Genomic DNA, 7,595 nt, shown 5'->3' with positions numbered 1-7,595 from the left:
AAAGACTGACTGAGAGGTCCAGAATGCTGGAGTGATCGTAATTATGGGGACAGAGATCTATGTTACTGGGTTTTCAGTATTCCTTCCATTCATTGGTGCTCTCAAGTGCTATATAAATAGATGTCAGAGAAAGGCTGAAATATTGAAGATGACAGAATTTAATTATAGCCCAAAAGAAAAGAGTCAAGGAAGAAAAAGAGAAGGAAGGGGAAAAGATAGTGCTTATATTCCTGAAAAAAAATGGATTTCTCGTTCAAAGAAATTGTCTTATCTATGTGATCAGATGCTGCGAATGGAGCTTCCTAGAGAAATGTTGGTTGCTATACACAAAGGGGGGGTTTCTGCTTGTGCTGGCTAGAGAGAGTGTACCTGGGACCCAGGGCTGGAGCCATGAAGCTGGAGGCACAAGAATTTTGATGCCCTCCTTCTCTAGGTCCAGGCTTCCATATGCTGACCAGCTGCTGTTGCAATTTTGAGCACACTAGGGCCCCTAAGAAGATGGTGAAGCCACCAGATGGGTCCTGAGATCCACCACCTCTGTACATGGCCTCAGCCCACTGGAACGAGGTGGGTGAGTGACTGAAGGGACTACTCAGTGCTTAACGGAGCCAGGAGGGCTGGGGAACCCATGATGGTGTGGAGCTCTGGGAGGGTTTTGGTAGGAGTCGCAGCCACGGAGGTACATGGTCTTCGATGCAGCCAGGCAGCAAGGAGGCAGAGGGGAATACACATGCTAGCCTCTCTCCTGGATTTTGAGGCTCTCCAGGCAGTGGCTTCTATTGACCGAATCCATTCAGAAACCAGAGGACAAGGGATCTCTGGATAGGCAGCCTCTAGAGCTCAGCCTTCTGGGCCACAGAGCTGGGCACTGAAGGATGGAGAAGAGATGTGTACGTGAGAAGGTGACACTGTAAGAAAACAGAAAGGACCAGGCGTTAATACATAACAAGAAAGTAGAGGAGAGGTTGTGGCCACAGCACTTGCCCCCGAATGAACCTCTCTCTGTCTGTACCTCCTGATCCAAGGGTTGCTAGGAATGAGTCTCCCCATGTCTGGGTAGTTTTATTAAACAAGTCGAAGATGGTTGATATGGTTTGAATTGGTGTTCCCACCCAAATCTCATATTGAATTGTAATCCCTGATATTGGAGGAAGAGCCTGGTGAGAGGTGATTAGATTATGGGTTCGAACTTTCTTCTTGCTGCTCTCATGATGGTGAGTGAGTTCTCATGAGATCTGGTTGTTTAAAAGTGTGTGGCTCCCATATACACCATGGAATACTACGCAGCCATCAAAAACAATGAGTTCGTGTCCTTTGTAGGGACATGGATGAACCTGGAAACCATCATTCTCAGCAAACTGACACAAGAGCAGAAAATCAAACACCACATGTTCTCACTCATAGACGGGTGTTGAACAATGAGAACACATGGACACAGAGAAGGGAGCACTACACACTGCGGTCTGTTGAGGGGAAATAGGGGAGGGACAGCAGGTGGTGGGGAGTTGGGGAGAGATGGCATGGGGAGAAATGCCAGATATAGGTGATGGGGAAGAAGGCAGCAAATCACACTGCCATGAGTGTAGCTATGCAACAATCTTGCATGTTCTTCACATGTACCCCAAAATCTAAAATGCAATTAAAAAAAAAGTGTGTGGCTCCTCCACCTGGCTTCCTCCTGCTCCTGCCGTGTAAGACGTGCCTCCTTCCCCTTTGCGTTCCGCCATGATTGTGTTTCCTGAGGCCTCCCCAGCCTTGCTTCCTGTACAGCCTACAGAACTGTAAGCCAATTAAACCTCTCTTCTTTATAAATTACTCAGTCTCAGGTAATTATTTATAGCAATGTAACAGCTGACTAGTACAATGATGTTATGAACTGAATTGTGCCCCCCACCCAAATTCATACACTGAAGCCCTAACCCTTAATAAGGCTGTATTTTGAGTGAGGGAAACCAGAATCTGTTGCCCCAAAATACACCTTTTTGACATAAGAATTATTTTGACTGGGCATGGTGGCTCATAGCTGTAATCTCAATACTTGGGGAGGTCAAGGCAGGTGGATTACCTGACCCTAGGAGTTTGAGACCAGCCTGGGCAACATGGAGAAAGCTGGTCTCTACAAATCATGCAAACATTAGCCAGGCATGGTGGTGTGTGCCTATAGTCCCAGCTACTTGGGAAGCTGTGGTGGGAGAATTGCTTGAACTTGGGAGTTAGAGGCTGCAGTGAGTCAGGGCTGCTGGAGCCACTGCACTCCAGCCTGTGTGACAGAGTGGAACCCTGTCTCAAATTGAAGATCATTAAAAAATCTTTTTACAAAGAACTCTTTTGAGCTACAGGCAATGAGTAAGCAGCCAGTGCAGGCAAAGCCCTCTTTCCCCTTTCCCTTTCTGTGTAAAGATGGAATATAAACTCTCCTCTGCTGGAGACGACTCTAGACTCTTAATAGCCTGGAAATGCCACCAGAGGAATCTGCAAACCAACTTCACCCCCTTTAGTTTCCTCCCATGTATTTATTTACCTGCCCTCAGTTGCCTACCCTTGGAAACCTAAAGCCGCTTTCCTTGGTTCTGACCCTTCCCCACCCCGTGCTGTGCTTCATGGCGCTGCATAAACTGGAGGCCTCTTTGAGCACCTCACCTCTGGGTACCCTCATGTGCCTCATATACATGGAAATAAACTGCTTTTGTTTTCCTCCTGTTAGTCTTTTGTTACAGGGGTCCCAGCTAAGCACTTAGGAGGATGGAAGAACAATAATTTTTTCTTCCCCTACAAGAGATAGGGCCTTTGGGGGTAATTAAGGTTTGCTATGAGGCTGGGCACGGTGGCTCACTCCTATAATCCCAGCACTTTGGGAGGTTGAGGTGGGTGGATCACGAGGTCAGGAGTTTGAGACCAGCCAGGCCAACATAGTGAAATCCCATCTCTACTAAAACAATAACTTAGTTGGTCATGGTGGTGCACACCTGCAATCTCAGCGACTTGGGAGGCTGAGCCAGGAGAATCACTTGAACCTGGGAGGCAGAGGTTGCAGTGAGCCGAGATTGCACATTGCACTCCAGCCCGGGTGACAGAGAGAGACTCTGTCTCAAAAAAAAAAAAAGTTTGCTATGATTTGAATGTGTATGTTCCTCCAAAATTCATATATGGGAATCTAATACCCAACATGGCAGTATTAAGGGGTAGAGTCTTTTGGGAAGTGATTAAGTCTTGAGGGCTCTGCCCTCATGACTGGGATCAATGATCTTACGAAAAAGGCTTCAGAGAGCTGCCTGACACTTCCATGCCTTTCACCTTGTGAGGACACAGTGTTTTCCTCTTTAGAGATGCAGCAGCAAGGTGCCACCTTGGAAGCAGAGACTAAGCCCTCATCAGACTGCCAGCTCCTTGATCTGGGACTTCTCAGCCTCCAGAATTGTAAGAAAGACAATTTTATTCTCTATAAATTACCCAGTGTAGGATATTTTGTTATAGCAGCAGGAATGGACTAAGACACAGTTAAATCAGTTTACGAGGCTGGGGCCCTGGTCCAATAGGATTAGTGTCCTTATAAAAAGTAGAAGAGACATCAGAAATCTTTTTCTTTCCATGAACTCACAGAAGAAAGGTGGTGGCTGTCTCCAAGCCAGGAGAAGAGTCCCCTCCAAACATCAACCCTTCTGGACCTTCATCCAGGACTTATGGTCCCCAGAACTATGAGAAAATAAGTATCTGTTGTTTAAGTCACCCAGCTTGTGGTATTTTGTTATGATAGCCTGAGCTAGATCGCAGCTCCCCAGAAGAGGGTTCAGACATTGGTGTGGAAAACAGCCAGCAGCTGTCTAATGGCAAAGTGACAGAAAATGAGAGGCCTTTGCCGACAACCTTCTGGGTAATTATCTTGGAATTCTGAATTTTTCACTTTCTAAAAGGAGACCTATAAATGATTAGAGGCTGGGCAAAGAAATGTCTTCTTTGATCTCTGATGAAGATTTTTCTAAAAATAGCAGAAATGAGCAATGAAGAAGGCCTTTGGAGCAGGAAGGGTTCAGGCACCCTGCAGTGGGCCTGGAGTATCTGTGCTGGACACAGAAAAAGGAGCAAGGGCCAGATGAGGGAGGTGACTGGCTTTTGAGCTGTTCGATTTCAATGCCAGCTTTTAGGCGGGGTGACCCAAAACATCACTGTGGCCCCCAGGAGGAGTGGCCATCAGGGGTGCAGATGCAGCCTCTCCAGGATAGCCTCTGGTCTGCAATGTCTGGACCATCAAGTCATAGCTGGAGTGGTCCTGTAACCAAGTACTCCATTTTTAACGTTTTTTTCTTCCATCTTTTTTTTTTTTTTTTTTTTTTTTTTTTTTTTTTTTTTGCTCACTCCTTATTTTAGTTTCCTAGTAATGAAATAATAACCTTTCCTCTTCTTTCCACCAAGCACCCTCTTGCACTGCTAGCTTATCTAACTATGTATTCACTTAGAAGTTCCAGAGACTGAATCTTGAAACAATCCAGGAGCCTATGGAATATAATCCCCCCACCCCACCCAGGGATTACTTCAAGGCTACAGTTAATTTACAGCAAAATTGCACCCAAGATGGTGCCAGCTCATCCACCGTCTGGGACAATAACTGAAGATAAGTCATTGGAACAAGTCTTCTTTTTTTTTTTTTTTTTTTGAGACAGAGTCTCACTCTGTCACCCAGGCTGGTGTACAGTGGTGCGACCTCAGCTCACTGCAACCTCCACCTCCCGGGTTAAAGTGATTCTCCTGCCTCAGCCTCCCGAGTAGCTGGGATTACAGGTGCATGCCACCACAACTGGCTAATTTTTGTACTTTTAGTAGAGACAGGGTTTCACCATGTTGGCCAGGCTGGTCTTGAATTCCTGACCTCGTGATTCGCCTGCCTCAGCCTCCCAAAGGTAACAAGTCTTGTAGATCTGTACTGCCTCGTCCCTCCTGTTACCTTTTGTGCCGAACTTCCCTTTTAAAATCCTTGCATTCTGCCCCAAAATTTGATTTTTTTTTTTTTTGAGAGAAAGCCTAGACCATTTCCCCACTGCCAACTTTAATAAGTAAAATCACTTTCCTTCTACCACACCTCACCCTGTGATTTGATTTTGCAAGCAGCGAGTGGCCACACAGTTTCGATCACTAGCTGCTTGCAAGAGCAGATCACAAAGATGACAAGAAATGCAACAGGTAGTTCATCGGCAGGACCTGTCAGATCTCAAGCCATCTGGAGGTGGCCGTCAAGGTGTCCTTGATGGAGGGTAGTGCTGGATTTCCCAGGAAGAAGTGGTTTTATGCCCAATTAGTACCTGGGCATTGAAACCTCCTTTCTTGGGCCTTTTTATTTGGGGCTTTTGTTTGAAACAATGTCAATTTGAACTATTCATGGTGTCTTATCATGTAGCAGATTGCTTCTGATTGACAGTTATTTGGTCTCTTATTTTCACCTCTGTTTTGGTGTTTCTGAAGAGAATTACTATCCATCTCCTGGAGGTACCAGCATGGTAACTTAGAGTACACATGTGTCCTGTGACCAGATGTCCCAACCTACCCTTCCGATTTAGTGAGAAAAAAAAAAAAGGCAATTTTCACATGATGCAATAATAAAGGAATACTATTAACTTGTTCATAGAAATCCCTATGATAAAATTCTCCTGATAAACTCTATTTGGATTAGATACACCATGGTTTTAATATACTAGTTAACTCTTTTTGCTAAGATTCTATTTAGGATTTTTGCCTCTATATTTGCAAATGTGATGAGTGTAGAGTTTCCATTTTTGCATTGTCTTAGTCAGCATTTGGTACAGAAATTATGCTAGCTTTGTGAAATGTATTGACCTACATGAAGAAAACTATAAAACTTTACTGAAAGGTATAAAACAAGGTGAAACATATAGACTGAGATATCTAACACTGGATGGGAAGAATACATTTTAAAATGTTAATTCTTCCCAAATTAATTTTTTTAGGTTGAATGCATCATCGCCACATTGGAATTACCTTTTAGAACTTAATAAAATAACTGTAAAATTCATATGGAAGAAAAAACAGAGATAAGCATAATTGTGCTATGCTGGATTCTCAGTGTCTTTTCTAAATAGGACATCATATGAGTTTAATTTTTTAGTAGATTTTTTGTGTGTTAAATTTGGCCATCATTACTAATTTTACTGTATATGAAGACATTATCACAGTGGTCAGGGAATGTGACCTGTGAAATTTTTGTTTTTGGGAATTGAATGAATTCTTTTTGTAGCTAGGATATAGCCACTTTTAATACATGTTTCTTTGTATATTCTTTGTGGGTAAAAAATTCGAGTCATATTTACACACATAGATATTTTAAAATTTTCAATGTACCATAATCTTATGATTTTTCTACCTGTTTGGCCGTAAAGTGACGGTTGTGTATGAAAAGCTTCCAGTACAACCTGGTTTCAATAACATTTTCCTTGTGCTTTGGAAATACTTACTGTATGATTTATTTAGATGTAAAGATCTCTGTGAACATGAGCCCTTCTATTGATGCTGAATCTTTTACTAATATAAAATTATGTCTTTTGACCTTTTTAATGCTTTTTCCTGCACCCTCTTTGGCTCCTTTTTAAAGATTTTTTTTCATTTACTTTTCCTTTATGTCTCCTAAATATATCTTTGCCTTATTTTTTATTTTTAATCTTTGAGTCATTTTATTTTCAGATACACCTTATCAGCAGAATATCTTTAGATTTAAAAAAAATCTGTTTGCCCTTTTGAAAAAAGTTTAATCCATGTGAACTTACTGTAATAATGGATAAATCTGATCTATATATGTCATTTTTATGTTTTGATCTTTTAAAGAAACTTTGATTCGTCTTCGGGGGTTTTGTTTGTGTTGTGTTTTGAGAGAGGGTCTCACTCTGTTACTCAGGCTGGAGTGCAGTGGCACAATCGTAGCTCACTGCAGCATCAATCTCCCAAGCTCTAGCCATAGTATTTCCTCAGCCTCCCAAGTAGCTGAGACTGCAGGTGCATACCACCACGTCTGGCTTATTTTTGGTTTTTAGTAGAGACAAGGTCTTGCTACGGGGCCAGGCTCATCTCAGCTCCTCTGCTCAAGTGATCTTCCCACCTCAACCTTCCAAAATGCTAGTTTTTATTGTCTTTTGCAACATACACAAGATGTTCTTCTTGCTTTAATATTCCATAGTAGTTTAGACATTGGATTCTGCATTTTAATTCTACCAGTCATAAATTGAACAACTTACCAAAGTAGTTTGAGACATTAACCCAGTTAATTACCAACATTAGTATATAACTATTTTCTTTGTCTCTTTTTTATGTTTCCTGCTTACTTTCCCCTTTCTTTTCTTTTTGTTTATTTTTTTTCTTTTCTTTTTCTTCTTTTTTCTTTTTCTTTCTTTTTTTTTTTTTTTTTTGTACTCTCCTGTTTGTCATTTGCTTCCTGCACCTGAGTTGGGTTGAATCCTTGAGTTAGCTCCCACTGTGGACAGCCTGGCAGGAACTGAGCGAATTCTGATGACGGGAGCCATAAGTATTCTAAGAGCTGAAAGCAAACCTCACTTTTGCCTTTTCCCAGCTGGGGACAAAGCTGCAGTCCCACCTCA

This window comes from Saimiri boliviensis, chromosome 5, assembly GCF_048565385.1.
Source record: "Saimiri boliviensis isolate mSaiBol1 chromosome 5, mSaiBol1.pri, whole genome shotgun sequence".
Lineage (NCBI taxonomy): Eukaryota > Metazoa > Chordata > Mammalia > Primates > Cebidae > Saimiri > Saimiri boliviensis.
Note: the sequence above shows the minus strand (reverse complement) of the source record.